Consider the following 10111-nt stretch of genomic DNA (forward strand, 5'->3'; position numbering starts at 1 on the left):
GGGCAGGTAGCTTCTCTGTATTTATAGTCAGAGTAATCTTTTAAAAAGATTAAGTGCAATTGCAGGTTAATCACTGATAAACTTTATAACAAAAGTAAAAACAAATAAGCAGGTTTGGGGATTAGACTTGGGTCTAGAAAGAAATTGCAGGATAAATGGAAAGCCCAGTTAAATGGTGTTTAATTAGAAAGCTTGAAATAAAATTAAGCACTTTAACCTTGAAACCTGGAGACCTTAACCAGCAGGACATGCTCCTAATTCTGGGAACAGTCTGTAAACCACTTTTTCTGCCTATATATATATATTTTCCGTTGTGTAGATCTGCTTTGAGTCATGGTTGCAATTAAATCCCCCTGAATCCCTTTTACCTTCCTCTAAAATGGAGCTAATATGTGTCTGGTTTTCTCTGCCCTGAGCACATAGCTCCTTTTAAGTGCAGTAATGGTCCCACTGGAGTTAACACCCTGAAAAAAAAGCCAGACCACCATTTGGGAAGGGGTCACACAGAGGTACACAAGCCAACGGGTGCCCACGCCAGCGTTTATTAACAGCAGCTTAGGCTTAGCTCGGGCTGGATGACATTTTTCTTTTTCTCATTCTTTCCTCATTTACCCATTCTTATTTTGGGATGAAACTTTCCAACTTTGGTTCATGCCCTAGGGTGAATGTCTTAGGGAGACCTGAGCATGTCCAACAAGTTAGGTTTGAGTCATCTGAAGAAGTAAAGACTAGATACATATGTTTTTTCATGCATTTTTTACTGCTTTTAGAAGTCACTTGACGCATGAGAAGAGCTGGAAGTCAAACTGTTGAAGTCTAAAAACTGTTTTGTTGGATAAATTGGAAGGAATTGGGGGGGGGGGGAATGTAAACAACTGGAGAAGTGAGATAGATCAGGTTGTGGGGATGCTACAGGGCTGCTGGGGGACATCCCTGCCAGCTCTGGGCTGTGACATCCAGGGGACAGCATGGCCTAGTGTGCTTCATACTTTTTGCAGGTGCTCGCTTTGCAAGCTTGAGCTCACTGGGATGACCACTGCTCCCTTTCCAGCTTTAATTGTTCAGAAGTGGTGGCCTGAGTCTGCCTCCACACAGCAGGACCCTTGCCGCAGTGCCCATGTGAGCATCCTTTTGCATTCTGGAACCTCCCATATGTCCCAGCCCATGGGTCTCCCCGTGGATGGTCCGAATTCACCCCAGGGTGAGCATCACGTGGGCCGTGCTGTGCTGCTCTGTCTTAGCAATAACCGGAGGAATGAAGACCAGCCAGAATAGTTACTCATTCTAGATAAGAGGCTCTTTTGTGCTGCAGAAATACCAATATCACGTGAAAATCTCTCCGCTGCCATGGTTACTAGCTGCTGTCGCAGCTGCCAGTGCTGTGGGACTCATGGTATTGACAGGGCTTCTGGTCTCCCCTTCACAAGGGGAAACTCCAGCCATAAAACCTACGCTATGCCCTAAAAAGGAGGGGAGATGTCTGTGAGGGCTGCCTAACCCTCTGCAAGGGTGAGCTGGCCACATCTGGCATTATGATGCTCAAAGTTTGTTGTGTACAGTGTCTCTGCCCTGCCACTGGGCATTAGGCTCTGGGTTTTATAAATTCCTCACTAATAACTTGAAATATTATTTTAAAAAGTGAGAAAATGGTGCTGAAGCCTGGGCAGGCAGAGATTGGCTCTGCCCTGTTTCCTGTTTTTCTGGCATTTAGGAATAACTTGACCTGTTAGCGCTCTCGCTTTTTACCCTAACACACTTCTCATTAAAGTGCTTTCCTGAACACTAATTAGGGCGGTTTTCCTTTTGTAAATTAGCCTGATACAATCTGTGTATCTTGGCAGACGCCCTCTGGAGCAGGAACCAAGGTCTTTGCGTTTGATCACTGTTTATTTTGCAAATGTCCCGGTTTTACTGTTCTTGGCTGCCTTCTAGAAAGTGCTCACAAGTGGAGGTTAATGGGAGGGAAATGGGGCTTTCCAGCTTGCCTGCCTCAAGAAACAGGAGAGTTTTTGGCACTATGGGGGCCTTCCAGCAGATGCAGGTTGATGGGGTGGTGTGGGCACACAGGAGCGCTTTCCTCTGAGCTCCTCCCCATCCCATCCCAGCATCCTCTCGCGGTATACAGTGGAAGAGTAGGTCTGCAAGGAAAGGCACTGCCTGAGCCAACCTTTTAACAGGTGATGAAAAAAAAATCCGATTAACACACTCATTCTGTGCAATTAAACCACTTCTTTTGACTATAGCCAATGCTCAGAGCAGCAGACCCGAGCAACCCCAAACCCATCTAAATCTGGATGTCTGTGGAGGGAGGAAAGTCCACCTGTCTGTCGATGTCAGCAATTTGCCCAGGACCAATGGTGCTCAGGAGGGGACAGACTTTAATCGTCTCTCATTTTCTTAATGCACTGGCAGATGAGAGCGGAGGGGACATTGCTTTCTCCGTCTCTGGTCACGGATGGGGCAGAGCTGCCACAGGTTTGTGCAGGCTGAGAAATTCAACAGTGAAGGTGATGCTGGGTGCAGGAAACCATCCTCTGCCTTTGCTCACTGGGGAGGCTGGCAGCGAGTGGAGCATCCCTGCCACCCCAGCTCTGTGTCAACCACTGGGACCCTTCTGAGACCAGGCACCATTACTGATCATCTTTATAAAAGCATTTACTGGTCCTTAACAAGGGAAGAGGAGAACTGCCAGGGGGCTTCACCCAGGGACCTCTGAGATTGGGATGGAGTTGACAAAGCCCCTGATGAAAAGGCAACGATTTTTCAGTGCTGGCATGCCAGCCGCATAGCACCATGTGTGGAAAAGCGTGGTGAAACATCCCAGAGAGCTGCTGCTAGCATTGGCCACGCCAGCATGGCTGCACCAGCCCAGCTTGCTCCCAGGGTCCTGGGGGGGCTTGTGGCGGGGGTCCACACAGGCCCGATCAGGAGCTCGGCACCCCTTCCCAGGCTGTGTGGAGCCATGCACACACTGTGTGTGCTGGCAGGACTGTCAGTGCAGGGCTGGAGCAAGGGGAGTAGCAAGAGGAGTGGGATGCAGGCTGTGGAGAGCATCCATGCCCATGGCGAGGAGGGCAAGCGCCGTGGCCTTGGAGGGTATTTCTGCCAACCTGTGGGTGCCATGCAGAGACTGGCCCGTGGAGGAGGATGCTTCCAAAAAATGTGCTCGGGACCAGGGTTGGCCTGGATGGGCCTGCAGGTGAGAGCAGCGGGGTGGGGCTGAGGGGCGAGCAGGACAGAGTCTTTGTCAAAAGCAAAGGCTGGGGATGAAAACCAGCAAAATGCCCCTGGATTGGAGTAATTTTCATGAAACATGCCTGGATGTTTGCACACAGGCTCTGTATTTCTTCTGCCGCGTTTCCCAAGGTGGTAATTAAGCAGCACTTTTTGTCTGGTGGGCTGAAGATGAAGACAGCTGAAGAGACACATGTGAGCCCTGGAGAGCCCCGGTCCCACCTTGCCTGGGATGCTGAGTGCCCCGGCCATGCCTTGGTCCCACCTCATACACTGTTTCTTTCTCCATCTCATCCTTATTTTTGCACCCTACACCTCTCTAGGATTCCCAAATAGACCTGAACGCCTGGGAAGGTTTGCATGAAAAAAAGCAGCGAGCTGGCAGTTGCTCCATGTCAGTCTGCATAAACACTCCTGCCTGTGCTGCCAGATTTTCCTTAATGTCTCCTCGTTTTTCCAGTTGTGAGTGATTGCTCAAGAGATCTCCTGGCTCATCATCATGCTCATCTCTAAGGCATATGTATAAAAGTATGGGTGCGGGTCTGCTCCTCTTCATAAAACTCCTCTTCATAAATTAAATTTAATTGAATTTGCTCACACAGCACCAGGCACAGGCGGCAGAGCCAAAGCATGTGGCTGTTTAATATTCATTGGGCATAGATGTAAAAGTTTTCTTTTCTAAAATAGCCTTGCACAGCGCAATGCTGCTCCGTTTTCCCTAAACCTTAGCGGGAGGCTGGAATTTAATATTTCCTTTGATTATCTCCCCAACTTCCAGTGGCTTAGCCAAGAAGTAGAAGACCCTCATTGTGTGTAAAACCTGCTTTGAGGACAGATCCTGGCACATTATTTGCAGTTTTCAATTCTGTAGTCTGCTGCGACAGAATGATGTCTTTGGAGCACCAACACGGGAACAAGAAATTTAGCTTTTGTTTTGAAACAGGATGCGTTTCTGTGGTACTTGTGCGTCTATTTGTGTGATAAGTTTTAAGAGGAATAAATAGTTTTCCCTGTAAAATTTTGGCAGGTAGATTCATGGATCTCCTTGGCAACTCTTCCTATTAATTTAGTGCAGTTTTCTTCACCATCTCAATTACACCTTAGAAGAAAAAAATGACAATATGGTCCCACTTGGGTCTACAATACTTAAATCACCATGAAATACATTTCAGTAAGTTAAACCAGAAAGACCCCAACCTTTTTCCTTGTTAAGTGGGAAGCTGCGATAATACAAGGTGGGCTGGCATGCTCTGGCTCAGGGAAGATAACAGCAGGGAAGGCATCGCCCGACAGCACACAGGTGGGCACTGGGAGCATCCCTGTGGCACCAGGGAAACAGGGGGCTTGGTTGCAAATGGGTGCCTGGGCATGGTTGAGCTGGTGCATCCCCAAGCTGTGGCCAAGGGGCTCTGCTGATGCCCACCTGGGAGTTGGTGCAGGCACCACTGCTGCAGGCCTCCAAGCCGTGTTGCCGGTGCAACCATAGGGACATCCATTATATATAATGGGTGTCAATAATAAATGGGAGGATAATGTTTCTGTCCTGCTGGAGGACTTCTGGCGTCAAAGCTGCTGAGCGGTGGTGGATACAGCATCCTGCCCACGCTGGCACTGAGACATGGTGGGACAAGTGGAGTGGCTGGACTGTGCCCACTGAACATCCCTAGGGCACATTAAAATCTATAGGTGACCCAGAGTGTGCCAGCGCAGCTGTACCCGTGCCAGGATGGACTCAACAGTGGGATTTTGCAGCCAGCTCGATAGCGAGCAGTCAAAGCTCATTAGCAGGAAGGCTATCTAATTCCATTGGAGAATATCCCACCTTGTTTGTGTATTCATCTCTTTGTCAGGTGCAGCTTTCGCGTTGCAGTTGTGAGGCAGCTGAGCGCATCTTGTGGATTACCTGCTGTCACAATATTTTCCTTTACATGGGTGCATTTACTTTATGACCACAGGGGTATTTCCCTCTTCACTGTAAGAGAGGCTCTTACTGATTTACCTGTGCCCATGCCTAAAATAACTGGATATTATCAGTGAGCCCTGCATTCCTCCAGCCCCCCAGCATGGCACAGCCACTTACATCAGCCCCAAAACTCTATTCCCTAAATTATTCAGAATTACTGCTTTTGCTTCATTTCTTCTCTGAAGTCAAGCACACTTCGGAGGGCACTAAAAATAAATGGTTTTGCTGAGAACTGAATGTATGCTTTAAAGGAGATGGCTCCCATCACTTTTGCCTGTGCAGAGGAAAGCCTAACCCGGTCTTTGCACACCCTGTTACTGGTGTCACCCAGCCAGGGTAAGGGGCTTGGTGGCACTGCGGGGGCTTGGCTTCAAGGAGAAAATGAGCAGCAGAAGTAGCAAAATTCTGAAAAAAATCCCGATTGCCCATGTGCAGCTTCTGTCTTCATACATTTTTTTATTTAAAAAGAATTGCAGAAAGCACCCAAGGTCCTGAGCAGAGGGTCCCAAGGATGCCTTGTAAGCACTGGCTGGGGGCTGCCAGTGGGCTCCTGCCAGACCAGGAGCTCCAAGACCTCCTTCTTGGGATGCAGCATTCTTTCCAGTATAGCCTTAATTTTTATTTGTGGGATAAAATGGCCTGGATGGAATTTACTTGATATCAAGCTGCCCCCTTGCTGGGCCCGCTCAAACCAGCATGGGCATCTCCCAGCCAATGGAGCAGTTTTAGCCTCAGCCGGGACACCTCATGCTTATTCTTAGCCTTGTTTCTAAGAAATGCTTTATAAGCAGGAGCCCATATTGGTTAATGCTATGAAACATTAATGACTTAGCAGGTGAGCTGCGGTCCTCCCGCAGAGCAGCTCACAGCTCCCCAGCAGCCGGCATGGCATAGGATAAGCCTGGTGGTGCTTTGCTTAGGGGAGGCACAAGCGTTAAAGCCAAACTCAAGTCGTACCTGAAGCCAGCTGAAAAATATGACAAAGAAAAAAGGTAGGTAAAAAGGAGATGCAGAGCCTGAGATTTTGGTTAGATGGCTCTGCAATGAAGTCCGAGGTAGGAAATTTGGAGGGGTGGAAGATCCGCTCATCTGATGGCTGCTACATCTTGCACTGCACTCCCCTGACTGCATGCAGAGTAGAGTTTTTCTCTACCTGAATACAGCAGGTTGAAAAAGATGTTGCTTTTGTCATTTGCTTAATGTAAAGGAGATTTGCATGGGGGTACACAGGAAGAGCTGAGCTGTGAAGTGCAGCAGCTCCCAGCCGGACCGGCCTGCTTCTTGGCTTTGGACCGGCTCCATGCTGCCCTGGGCTCCTCCCCCCCTAAACCCCGGCCTAACCAGCTCACGAGGTTTGGCCAGGGGTGGCTGAGCCAAGCAGCTGCGGAGCCCCCCGCTACCATCCGAAGCTGCTGCTGAGGCCAGCCGCATCCCAATGTGTCAGATTTAGGCAGCAATCCTTGCAACACCCCTCCCCAGCTCCTGCTTTCCACCCAGCTCAACTCAACCCTATCTGTAGGATCGGAGCCTTTGGGTTGAATAAATTCAGTTGGTGAACTTTTAAAATGAGTATTAAATTTCCCAGGAGCATGCTAAGGCTAAATTAAAACTACTATCTTTGCCTGAAACAGCAACGTAGGAATGCAGGGGGTTCGTTCCCACTTTGGTAAGTGTTTCATGTCGGCTTGGCAAACTGTGCCTCAGCAATGCCAAGAAATCCCCTCACCTCCTCAAGGAGGAGCAAAATTAGAATAATGAGCTCGGTTATAATTAATTGTGCTCTGGGGTCATGTTCTCACGATGTCTGGTGCTTCTGGTGGGAATTTTCTACAGGGAGCATCCCAATATACGAGAGGCTTCAGGTATGCTCCTGCCTGCATTCCTGGACTAGGTTATTGGGTTGCTCGAAGAGATAGGAGGGGGAGTTAAATTTTTGCTGGGATTTGGGGGATTTTTTAGCCGTCTTACAGATGTAGGTTAAATATTTGCTCAGGGCAGAACAAATGTCTAATGCAAAAAGCCCCGTTCAGCAATGTGTTTCAATTGCTGGAGCTTCCCTTCACCCAAGTAAAAGGCGAATTAACCTGCCTGACTTAATAGCATCACAACAGCGACAGAAAAGGCTGGGCTAAAAGCAAATTGCTAAACCCGTGCCAGGGTCACCGTCCCCCGGCAGCGTGCCCCGTGGCAGGCTGGTGCTGCCAGTGCTGTCAGCAGAGGGCAGCTGTGTTTTAGCACTGATGGTTATTGATATATTGAGCCTTCCCACTACCTGCTGGGCACTCTCAGGAGGGTGCTGCTGGCATGAGCCCTGCTAGTTGCTGCCTTTTCTCTGCCTGCCTGCAAAGCAGCATTTCTAAAAATACCTTCAGTGATATCATCAGCCAGTGCTTGCTCAGGTCATGGAGATGTGACATCCAAGAAAAGAAGGACCAGAGCACTGCTGGGGGACCAGGCTGAGATTATCCCAGACAGCATTGGTGAATCCCTGCAGAGAGGGGAGTATATGCAGGGTACCCGCTGCCTGCATGGGCTCCCATGCTGCCCCTCTGCCTGCAGCCCCTGAGCCCATCTGGCAGTAAGTGGGCATCCCCTGGGATTTACAGCACTCCCTTGAGCTAAATAGCATTGCGGCCAAGGGAAATGCAGCTGATACCTGGCCACTGGCGTGCATCCAACCCTAAATAACCCCACTTCTGGATCCCTGGGGATCCTGTCCCTGGTGTGCTGGCGCTGCTGGAAAGCCACACTGTCCTCACCGAAAATCAGCCCCGCAGCTCAGAGGGGTGGGTTTTTCAATGCTCACACATGACTATTTGAATATGGCTGTTGGTACAAAACCCCTTACGCATCTCAAATTTTGCTCTATGCTTATTCATTAAGTTATTTTTCTAAACTGGGGAATTCACACATACGCCTGGTTAATTTAGACTTATTTGATGTAATTGATACAACTTATGTGGATTGCATAATTGCAATACCATTAAAAACCTGAAGCATTCAAAAGCCAGGAAATTACTTACCTGTTAAAGTCATTTACATAAACATTTCTTTTACCCTTACAGCTCATAAATGAAGTCAGTGATGATATGGCATTACAGTAGCTATTGGAAAGTAGAAAGTAGCTTTATGTCTGTCAATATTATCACCAAACCAGCCGAAGGAGCTGCACAGATAATGGGATATTTATGCAAATCAACACAACTGCTTAGGGCCTCTACGGGTACATATATGTACGTATATACGTGCGTGTATAGGCCCACACACCCAACCACACCGAGGGCTCTGCACTGGGAACACCAATAAACCTCAGCTGAAGCAAAGGGGAGGCGCCACTTTGCAGAGGCTGGGAGGTTTTCGCTGGGGTTTTTTCTGCTGCGCTGGCTGCAGCGGGAAGGGAGCCGCAGCGCAGAGGTGGAGGCAGCTGCCGGGCTAGGATGGCGTTTGCTTGTCAGGGACGAGGTGCTGCTTCAGGGTCGGATGGCATGGGGACACGGAGTTGATCCTTCCCAGCCCCCTTTCCCTGGGGCAAGTAGCTTGTGTCCCGCCCCCACCCGGTGACTCCCCATCAGCCCCCATCCGTGGGGCTGGCTCGTAGCAGAGGATGGGGGGGCATGTCCTTGGAAAGTCTCCAAGGATGCCCAAGAGGGAGATGCTGGGATGAAAGGACAAGGCTGAATTCTGCTCGAAACCCGGCCAGGAGTGAGCAAAAGGCTGTGACTGAGCGTGGCAGGGTGGGAGGTGGAGGACTCCTGGCTGCAGGGCTGGCACCAAGCCTGCATCTCCCAAGGGACCGCCATCCCTGCATCCCACGCAGGACCTGTGCACCCCACGGGTCAGCCTGACATCAGGCATGCGGGTGTGAGCCATCAGCACAGGGCACCTGCCGCCACCACCACGGATGCCAAGTTAAGTTTTGTTGTGGGAAATATCCGGTACTGCCAGTTAATTACCATGAACAAGTCATGAGTAACTTGTGTCACCCAAACCAGCCATTAACATAATGATTGTATGTGCAGTACAGACAGGTAGATACAAATCACACCCTAAAAATGCGTATAAATCATATTTAAAGCAGAACATTTTATTGCCTTTCTGACACTAGGGCCTTTGGAGAGGTCTCAGGGCACATTGTGCTGTTTTCTTCATGCCCGCGGGTTAGAAGCAGGTTGTTTTCCTGGTGAAATCTGGGTCCCCGGGCCCCGGTGAGCCTAGGGTGCTGGTCGGCATCAGTGCCAGCTGGTGCACCAGTGTTTGAGAGCAGCGGGGACATGGTGGAGGGTGAGGGCATGGTTTGTCACCTCTGGTCCTTGGCGTGTGGGCCACCAGCACCATGGTCACCTTCTTAGTGGTGCTGGTGGCTCTGTCCCCATTATTCCCTGGGGAAGAGCACCACAGCCACAGCCGTGCCAGGGTTTGGTGCTGGAGGAGAGGGGCAGGAGCATCCCAATGACCTATGCCGGGAGCTGTGCACGGGCAGGATGGGGGTACACTAGGGGCTCCCCGAAGAGCACCAGGACTGGGGTGAGAAGGGCCAGGGACACACCGGGGGTACCAGGGACACACCGGGAGCCCCCCAGGGCTCTGACAATGAGGAGTCAGGGGAGCACGGGGGGACTGGGACGCCCTGGGAAGGGCCGAGGGGACACCGGAGCTCCCCTGAGCTCCCCAGGCCTCCAGCAAGAGGGACTGGGGGTGCACCGGGGACGCACCGGGAGCTCCCCGGGGCCGGGCCGGGGCCATCCCCCCGGAGCCCCGTGCCCGCCGGAGCCGCCGCGGCCCGGTGCGGGTGGGGGGTTGCGGGATGGGAGGGAAGCCCCGCCTCCGCTGCCCGTGGGGGGTTTCGAGGGTTTCCACGGCAACAGGAGGGGGCGGAGCTCGGCGTTTCCATTACCGAAGTGCCCGGGAGGGCGG

Source organism: Mycteria americana, chromosome 8, assembly GCF_035582795.1.
Source record: "Mycteria americana isolate JAX WOST 10 ecotype Jacksonville Zoo and Gardens chromosome 8, USCA_MyAme_1.0, whole genome shotgun sequence".
Taxonomy (NCBI): Eukaryota; Metazoa; Chordata; class Aves; order Ciconiiformes; family Ciconiidae; genus Mycteria; species Mycteria americana.